Genomic DNA, 10,710 nt, shown 5'->3' on the forward strand with positions numbered 1-10,710 from the left:
AGCATGGAAGTGTAAGCCGAATAAACCCTTTCCTCCCCAACTTGCTTCTTGGTCATGATGTTTGTGCAGGAATAGAAACCCTGACTAAGACAAGCAGCCATCCTATTATACCATCTATCTGTTGCGCTCTCTACCAGGAGCCACGCCACGGTCATTTATTTAATTAATACCTATTATAATATCTATCTGTTATGCTCTCTACCTGGAGCCACAGACTTCTATTAATTAATACCTGTTCACAGCAGGCAATTATTACTGCTCTCTCTACTTGGAATCAGTGACTAATATTCCCTATCTAGTTCTGAACATATCTCAGGTTAGTTGAATTCAAATTAATACACTGGGCGCCATTTTATTGCGGTAAATCTCCATCCCAAATATGCCCCGGCAATGAAAACACAACACAGTTAATATGATTACATGCTGCGTGCCTAGACTGGGCAGATCTACCGCTACACTATCATCTTCTCCATCTATGAGACCCCTTAGAACTTGAGGTTTCTCCAGGCCATGTGCTTCTGCTCCACTTTTCTTCGTCTTCCTCTTCTGTGTCCTCTCCCTCTTCCATTGTTTCCTTCTTCTCCCTTCCCACCTTCTACTGCACCTTCCATTTTATTTGCCCAATCATCAGATCTCCTTTATTTTACAAATTAAGGTGGGAAGCAGGTTTTACAGGAAATCACCTGAGTGCAGACTCATTCCTAGTTGGAAACCACTCACAGGAGAATTGAATCACATCAAATATAATTAGCCCCAGGGCTATCTACAACAGAAACCAGGTGATCTGGTTTCTAGGGTAACACACACTGTGCCCTTTCCCAACCACTCCAGGGCAAGTGAGCAGCTTTATTCTACCAAATGTTTCCCATGATGCTCTGCCTTGCCTCAGATCTAAAAACAACGGACCCAAACTAGAACCACGAGTCAGAATAAATCTTCCTCCTCTGAACCGATCTTCTCAGATAAGAGGCTGGACCTTGAAGTTCTCTTATCCCAGTTATTCTGAAGCCACCAGACAAAAGGTGATGCCTAACAAAGTCACCAGAATGGAGCCCACACATTAAGGAGCCATGGGACATCTCGCTAAACAAAAGAAAAGGAAGAAATATAGGTTCTAGGAGGCAGCAATTTGATAGGCTTTGGACAAGGCGCTGTGTGAAATGAATCTCAGGCTTAGACTGCAAAATGAGTCTTGGGTTCCTCTGTTTCCTGGGGAAAACCCATTGAGAATAATGCACATGGTTTCCACCATCCTTCAGTTGCATCTTAGGGCTGGTCTCAAAGAAAGGAATCGGCTATACCCTCCTATTTAATCTTACATGCCCCCGTAACTGAAGCACTATTGCAGCTGTTGGCATTAGGAGAGAAAGCTTCAGTTTTCTTCAGGGATGTGGCTCCTTGTATATCAGTCGGGCTCCCATGGATAGCCCCTCTGAACAATACAAATTAGATCCAACAATTATAAAAAAGAAAAAAGAAAGAAAAATGAAGGGACTCAACGTTGAAGCAGGCAGGGTAGGGAGTGAGAGTCAGTCTTAGAGGGGTCAGGAACAGAAATGGGGAGTAAGAATTTAGGAGTCTCATAAGCTGAGAATGTAGCTGGCGGTGAGGGGGGGTGGGGGGTAGGTTTCCTGCAGAGTTTGTTTCATGTGAAGCCCTGGGACCTGGAATGGATCCCCAGCATGTGTGCGTGGGAAAGATAAGAAATTACACCACACTTTGATCCCATAGGCCCTATCAGAAAGACCTTCGGTCAGGGAATATTTGAATTCTCCAGTTAGAGTTAATTTTTATCTTCTGAACAAGGCACGACATGCACAAGTATGTGACTACTGTAAGAAATAAATTCTGATGGTTCAGTTTTTGTAAAGGGACACCCGGCCAGTATTGGCCTAGTAACGATTGAATGGAAAACACTAATACTGCTACCAGCCTCCTTCCCCACGATGCACACTGAAACCTAAACTCCACAGAGCTGTCCCTACTCAGCCAAACTAGGAATTTAGAGCAGAAAATTACTGACAGCCGATCTGGCCTACAAAATCATGTGACCCACAAGCTTACAAAAAAAAAAAAAAAAGATGTAAGATGTAGGGACACGCCCATGCCCTCTTGAGAAAAGGAACGACAGAGAAAATAATAATAAGCCCTGGGTAATATGCAGGGCTGTGTGCCCTCCTGATTACACGGAGGATGTGGAAAAGGGGGAAGGGCTTGCTTGTGTTAAGGCTTAAAACTCTCCTCTGTGTTCAGACACCAGCCCATCCCTAAGGAGTCTTTAGTGCTCACTGTCATGAGGTAACAAAGCGGTTTTGTTTCTCCTGGTTGGCCACGGGCCTGGGATACCACTAAATTGTAGGTTTCTCTGTAACTCAACCTGCCTGGCTTGCAGATTGCCCGTATCCCTCCTGTTACTGAATTCCAAATTCAGATGGAATTAATATTACTTGCTCTTTCTTGCAGGCCTCCCATTTCCAGTGACCCTGGGCCCCAGGCATGACTAAAGAAAGGAAGAGCTTTAGCCTTGGGGCTGTTTCTGTTTGTAGAGAGTGGAATTTCGTCCTTTGGGGATTTGAACAAGCAAAACCTTTTTGTGACTTTTCATAGCAGCACATAATCTGTAGTTCAAACTTATGACACAGAGACCTTTAATTTATTTCTCTTTAGGCTACTTGACAAGAGACCCAGACCCAAGAGAGAGAGAGAGAGAGAGAGAAACAAATGGTACCCTAACCATCATTCTTATTGCAGCCCAGCTGTCTTGCTGTCCACATCTAACAAACATCTGGAAATCTTCACAGCATAACACGAAAAACTGGGCTATAGGTTAAAAGAAAAGTTTAAACTATTAATTCATTGAAAATTATTTGTTGACTACTAATCCATTTAAACTGTTTCATCTTACGGGTTCAGTAATTCATTTAAAGTCACAACAAAGTCATTTGTTTTCTCTCTCTCTCTCTTACGTATATGATGCTCTGTCTGCATGTACACCTGCATGCCAGGAGAGGGCATCAGATCCCTTTATAGATGGTTGTATGGTTGTGAGGATTGTAGTTGCTGGGATTTGAACTCAAGACCTCTGGAAGAGCAGACAGTGCTCTTAACCACTGAGCCATCTCTCCAGCCCCACGATTCTCTCTTTCTCTCTTAAATCTTAAAAATACATTACTCAGGACTAGAGAGATACCCCAGCAGTTAAGGGCACCTGCTGCTCTTGCAGAGTTCAGTGCCCAACACCTACATGGCACCTCACAGCCATCTGTCACTCCAGTTCCAGGGATCAGACATCTTTTTCTGAGCTCCATAGGTGTTATTTGGTATGTGCACGCATGTGCAGACAAAACACTCATACACATAAAATTAATAAATAATTTTTTTAAAAATACCCTAGTCTTAATGTTGATACCCTCAGCTTTGAAGAGGGGAAGAAAGATTGGATGACTGTGAGGATAACACATCTTGTGTATCAGTTTGGAACAAACATTTCTCTTTTTGCTACCGTTTTTGTTTCAAGACAGGGTGTCTCTGTGTAGCCCTGGCTGTCCTGGAATTCACTCTGTAGACCAGACTACTTCAAACTGCAGAGATCTGCCTGCCTCTGAATGTGCTACCACACCCAGCCAGACAAAGATGTCTGATTAAATTGCTTTCTGCAGATTGAGAGGGAATCTAAACCACAAGTTAAGGTACAAACCGATTAGCTGCATGAATCCTAAATTAATTATCTGAACTTTTAGAGAGCTGCTTAAGGTCTCATCTTGGCTTTTCCTGAACTTGAAAGTCACCTGCCGGGGCTGGTGAGATGGCTCAGTGGGTAAGAGCACCCGACTGCTCTTCCAAAGGTCCCAGCAACCACATGGTGGCTAACAACCATCCGTAATGAGATCTGGCGCCCTCTTCTGGAGTGTCTGAAGACAGCTACAGTGTACTTACATATAATAAATAAATAAATCTTTAAAAAAAAAAAAAGCCGGGCGTGGTGGCGCACGCCTTTAATCCCAGCACTCGGGAGGCAGAGGCAGGCGGATTTCTGAGTTCGAGGCCAGCCTGGTCTACAAAGTGAGCTCCAGGACAGCCAGAGCTATAAAGAGAAACCCTGTCTCGAAAAACCAAAAAAAAAAAAAAAAGAAAGTCACCTGCCTCTGCCTCTAAAAGCTGGAATCACAGGTCTGTGCCATTGTGCCTAGAAAAATTCAGCAATTTTCAAGCTCATGTAACAGCAGTTTTCAGTCAGCTACAGTAGCATGTGCTAGCCAGAAAAGACCCCTACCAGGAGCAAAGCTAGACAGAAGATGGAAAATGCCTCTGGCACTAAGAGCCTAGATTATTTTCATGGGGCTGGAGTTAAGGCTCATTATTAGCTAAGAAAGCACACTGCTTTTGCAGACAACCTGAGTTCTGTCCTCCGCACCTGTGTGAGGCAGCTCTTAATACCAGCTCTAGTGTGAAAAGCCTTCTGGGGTACCACTTGGCAGGAGTCTGACATTGGCTAAGGACGAAGAAATGGGCTTCAGACTGAAATCTGACATTAGGGCATAATAAGGAAGTAAGTTTCTGAAAGAATCTAACTTTAGGCTATAATAGGGAAGTAGGATAAGGCAGGAATTTTAGTCTTAGGGTGGAACTAGGCTTCAGGCAAGATTTTGGGCTTGGACAAGGAAGTGGGCTCAAGTATTTCTGTCATTATGACAAGCCCTTTTTAACAACTGTCTTGGGAGTAATCACGGGACTTCGCTTGCTGCTTTGTTAAGTAGTTTATTATACTTATTGTACTGCTTGCCCGAAATACTTGCATGTAATTAAAATGTTATAAAAAGAGGGTTGGAAAATAAAAATTTGCCTTCAGTCTCAGAATTGACTGGGGTCATGCTACAATGTTGTCTAACTGTCTTTTTTTTGAATCCTCACTCCCGAGCTGGAGAATCTGTTGACTGACTGAGAGGGCTTGGTCATTCTAGGGAATACAACACTGTTTTAGAGGCCCTGTAATTATGTACAAACACAGAGAAACACACATCTACACATATAGTTAAAAATTACATTTTTCTGTATAAACAATATCTGAACAATGTCAATATCAACAGACATACTAGCAAAGGAGAAAAATTATGCAGGGTCTCCCTGGGTAAGGAACTATAGGCAGCTGATGGCTGCTAAGAGAAAGAGTCAGACATCCCAGGAATGAACCCCCTAATAGGTTGTTCCATACAAAGTGGTCAGCCCTGAAACCATATGAACATAAACAGCAGAATAGACTCAAAAGGTTGAATTTGTGTGTGTGTGTGTGTGTGTGTGTGTGTACCCTTGATTCTTAGAAAGGGTAGCAAGGACAAAGGCAATGCCTGCCTTTGTAAGCACAGACAATAAGCTAGCTAGGTGAGATCCAGCTCTGGGATCACTGTTTCCACCATGCCTAGACCTAAATTCACTCTGTCCCAGGCTAAACCTTTAACTCAGAAATCCACCTGCCTTTGTGTCTTTCTGACACACTTGGCTCATTCGTCCAGCTGCCTTTTTTCTTTTAGGTCTGTGAAGCTCTTCATACAATTCATAGTGCATCCTTATATTTTGACTAGTTGAGAAATTATATATTCTTGAACTCATGTTTTCAGAGTTCTTACCCACATCCCTAAGGGCTATCCTGAAGGTCACAGCATTTACAATTGTGCTGAGGAACACATTCTCACTTCTTGGATCCATACCGTTTCTAATTATACAAAGAAGCCTCATGCCCAGCAACCTTCAACACTTGTCAAAGCCCATGCCCTACTGGCTCTGCTCCATCGGTGGGAAACCATGTCACTCCGTCCTTTCTTTCTTTCTTTTTTTTTTTTAAAGATTTAATTATTATTATTATATCTAAGTACACTGTAGCTGTCTTCAGATGCACCAGAAGAGGGCATCAGATCTCATTACAGATGGTTGTGAGCCACCATGTAGTTGCTGGAATTTGAACTCAGGACCTTTGGAAGAACAGTCGGTGCTCTTAACCACTGAGCCATCTCTCCAGCCCCACTCCGTCCTTTCCATGGCCATGCAGGACTCAGCATATACCTGTCCCCATCCCTAACCCAGAAGCTGTCTCTAATAGATAACCATTTGAAAATGAAAAATTAATTTTCTCCAAGGGAGTCTCACTGGGGAAACAAACCACTCTTAAGGATAGGCCCCATGCCCAGCTATAGATGGCCTTCATAAAACCAATTCAATGCAAAAAGAGGGGAGTGGTGTTAAAATGAAAGAATAAGGGACTGGAAAGATGGATCAGAAGCTAACAGTGCTGGCTGCTCTTTCAGAGGACCTGGGTTCAATTCTCAGCACCCACAGAGCAGATCATAATTACCTGTAACTTTTTTTTCAGGGATTTGATGGTTTCTTCTGGCCTCTGGGGCACCAGGGATACATGTGACACATAGACATATGTTTGGGCAAAATACTTATACATATAAAATAATAATTGAGAACATCACAGAGTCTGAAACACTGAGGAAGAAAGGGGGCATGTAGTCAGGTATAAAATAACCAAACTAAACAGCTCATAAAAAGGCTTTGCTCTAGACCAGTGACCACAAGCCAGCTGTTGCTCCTTCCCAAACCACTGAGGAATGTTCCTATTGTCCTTACATATAACTTTGTATCCAATGTGGCTAACTGTAACAGACTAAACTCTAAGGATGACAGCTAACAAGAAACCTATCTGAGGAAAGAAACTCCAACTAAGATACAAATACATCTATCTCTTGCCAGCTGCAAGAACAAGAGAGCTCGGTAGAGCTGACACCCTTTGAGATACTTGCAAGGTCTGATTGGAAAGTCTTTCTACTCTAAGAGTTTCTTTCACTTTCCTTCCATTTCAAACTTACCTGTAGTTCTTCATAATAAAACTTGCTTTGGCTTTGCACTCTCCAAGCTTGAATACTCTCTGGCCTGAGATAATGAACTCTGAACCACTATCCCATGGATGCCTGGCACCCTCAAGTCCCATCTTAATCAAAACCCATACAACAATCTCCCCTTCTCTCTCAAGAGACTCCATTCAAAGACCTTTCAGAAGTAAAGCAAGGAAGGCCCTTGTGGTGGTTTAAATAAGAATGGGCCCCCTAGGCTCAGATATTTGAATGATTAATGATGAAGGAGCAGAACTATTTGAGAAGGATTGGTTTTCAAAGCCCATGGTAGGCCCAGTCCTCTCTCTCTCAGCCTCACTAGTAGGATATAGCTCTCACCACTTTAACCCATGGGTGCTGCCATGCTCCCCACCATGATAATGGACTAAACCCCTAAAACTGTAAGCCACCCACCCAACTAAATGCTTCATTTTATAAAAGTTGCCTTGAACATGGGGTCTCTCTCTTTTTTTGTTTTTTTGTTTTTTTTTTGTTTTTTTGAGACAGGGTTTCTCTGTGTAGTCTTGGCTGTCCTGGAACTCACTCTGTAGACCAGGCTGGCCTAGAACTCAGAAATCCGCCTGCCTCTGCCACCATGCCCAGCCTGAACATGGGGTCTCTTGATAGCAATAGAATAATCAGTCAGGTAGCCTTTTATTCACTGCACACACGTGGTGTACTTGGCAGCAGCTGCTAGGTCCCTGAGGACAGCCCAACAGAATTGCCCATACACTAATGTAAGATCCTAAATTATTAAATCTCAGCTTCCTTCTACCAAACTGCAAATAAACTCCTACCAAAGTCCTCCTCAAAGTTATATCCCTCGAAATCCACCCAGGAAGTGAGTCTGGTTAAAAAAACCCTCCTGTGGGTGAGGACCAACCTGGTTCTCCTCACCGTCCCTATCGCCACTGAGATCTCAGCTCTGGGATTGTTCTCCAGGTTAAAGCTGCAGAGGCAACACCAGCACACTTAATCCAGGCAGGGTTCAACTCTCTACCCTATCTCAGGGAAGAGAGACTCCAGGAGAGTCTCCCCGCAGCCTGCCCCTGTGACTTCCTTCAAAACAACACAACCAGGTGAGATTACTCCTTCCATGTTGCCCTCCTGCCTCCAGTGCCCCATATCACATTCCGAGGTGGATAATCCTCCCTTAAGACTCTCTTTATTCCTGCCCACTAAGAGGGAACTCGGATTTCACACCCCTGCACCTGTAATCTGCTTTGATTGACAATAATTCTCCATGCTTGACTTCCCCCCCTTCACCTGCACAATGCTGTCCCCACCCCTAAGTGCACAGATGGAAGTTGATGATCCAAATCCTTTAAGTGAAAAAATATTGTTTTATACTTACCCAATAGTCTAGAAAAAAATCTATTTTTCTCAATGGAAGTCAACTAATGAGGTATAGCTAAATACATCAATCCATGTTCTTCTCAAACAGGTACAGATCCCCGCATTCTTTCTGTTCTTTCCTGCTCAATCCCTCAGCCCATTTAAACAATAGTCTCAACTCTGCATTTACTCAAGGTTAGGCAAAATGTTCCCCAACCTGCCATGGAGTCTTGTTTTTTTGTCAAAGAAACACAATCCTGTTTCTGTTAGAAGCCTGTTGCCCTCCTGCTTAGCCAGGCATCCTCAGGTTCAGCTAGAATGAGTTTCTTTGATTTGTTGGTATCCGCAGTTATGGAAAACTCTGGGAGCTGGTAAGATCTGGAACCAACACCCACCGAATATGGCAGGCAACAGAACTTGGCAGCTTTTAAGTTTCAAACCCAGGACAAGTGGCTAACTGGCCTGTTCAAGGCACGTATGGAAACCAACCTGGCCTGTACATTCTCCCAGCATTTCTGTGTGTGGGTTCTCCTGTCTCCTAACAGCATCTCCTCTGGCTCAGCTGTCCTCTCACTGTGCTAGCCCAAGTCACTCCAACTGCCTACCTCCACTTCGCTCCATCTCTTCTCTTTTCCAGCCCTATTCAATCTCTCTTCCAGCATCAACTGTCTTCTCCTCCCACCATACTCAACGTCTCTCAGCTTCTACTGGCTTTTTATATCTTCTCCTGTTCCCAGGAGTCTAAGTGGCAACAGACATGAAAGGTCATAGAGTCAAGCAATACTAGGCTAAGTATTCCCAAAGAGTCAGTCGATCAGCCCTCAGGAATCCTTTAAAGGGCCAGGCATACAAAATAAATCATACTCCACCTCAGTCTCTACCTATTGGGTTTTTAGGTTTCGTTTTGTTTTTTAAAAATGTATTTATTTGCCGGGCGTAGTGGCGCACGCCTTTAATCCCAGCACTCGGGAGGCAGAGGCAGGCGGATTTCTGAGTTCGAGGCCAGCCTGGTCTACAAAGTGAGTTCCAGGACAGCCAGGACTATACAGAGAAACCCTGTCTCGAAAAAAACCAAAAAAAAAAAAAAAAAAAATGTATTTATTTATTTTATGTATATGAGCACACTGTCACCATCTTCAGACACCAGAAGAGGACATTGGATCCCATTGCAGATGGTTGTGAGCCACCATGTGGTTGCTGGGAATTGAACTCAGTACCTCTGGAAAAGCAGTTACAGGGCATGGCTGGCACCCTGTCCTCTACCCTGAACTCTCCAGCTGCTCTTCCACTAGAGACTCTTCCCTATATAATCCAGACATATTGGTTCCCCACTCTCTTTGCCCCTTCTTTTGGCCTCTTGGCTGCTGTACTTGGCTTCCCTCTCTCCCTTCCCCTCCCCCTCTCCCCACCTGGTTCATGGTCATGACCACTCTGGACTCTCCCAGACATGTCTACCTCTTGCTATGTCTCCCTCATATCTACAATAAACTTTCTCCTCCACCATACCCAGGAGTAATCATGTCCTGTAGGACAGTTGACCACACCAGGAAACTTGATGAGGTAGAGCAAGTCTGAGACACCCCCCCCCCCCCCCCCCCACCCCCCACCCCCCCGGTACCCAGGTATACACCTAGGACAGTAGGTGCCTCCCTGCTCCCTTCTAGATTCCTGACCCGGAGCACGCGTCCATGCTCCCTATGTCAGTCACGTGACCCAAAAAAGCGTTCTCCATGCTAACGAGTTATCTAAAGGCCCTCAGGGCTTAGCCAATAAGCATCCCTTCCCAAACATTCCTCCCTGCAAAAGGTATTTAATCTCTGGTCCATCCCGAGGAATGGGCACGCACTCATTCTCCACAATGAACAGTCAATAAACGGTATGGATAAACATGGACTGTGTCTTTCATTAAGAACCACTGTGGGGAGCATGGAGAAAACCTTTGACTACTGAGACGCTCCCCAGCATTGGCCTGCCACGTGTCTCAGCGGTAACAGCCCAGCGTCTCTGAGTGGGCGTTTCCCACCCTTCTACAATGGAGCAGATTCACAGTGTTCACTCATCTGGGGCTGAAATCTGGGAGTGGCTGAAATGAGCTCCCTTCCAAAGAACTCACCAAGCTGCTGATCTGACTCTCTTAGGAATGCACTGGTCAGCCCGGTGGGCGTGGTGGCGCACGCCTTTAATCCTAGCACTTGGGAGGCAGAGGCAGACGGATTTCTGAGTTCGAGGCCAGCCTAGTCTACAAAGTGAGTTCCAGGACAGCCAGGGATACACAAAGAAACCCTGTCTCGAAAAAACAAAAAGAAAAAAAGAAATGTACAGATCATTTGTTTCTGTTGGCTTCCCCACCACCACCAAATCTAATTCTAGAATCTGCATCTTTAGCTACCTTTTCCCTACTTACCTAACTGTCCATCTCTCCTCAGCTACTCAGGAAGTGTTCTCTCACAGCTCTGGCTTTTTGGCTGCCCACCGCGTGAGCATC

The sequence above is a fragment of the Mus caroli genome, chromosome 10 (assembly GCF_900094665.2).
Source record: "Mus caroli chromosome 10, CAROLI_EIJ_v1.1, whole genome shotgun sequence".
Classification (NCBI taxonomy): Eukaryota; Metazoa; Chordata; class Mammalia; order Rodentia; family Muridae; genus Mus; species Mus caroli.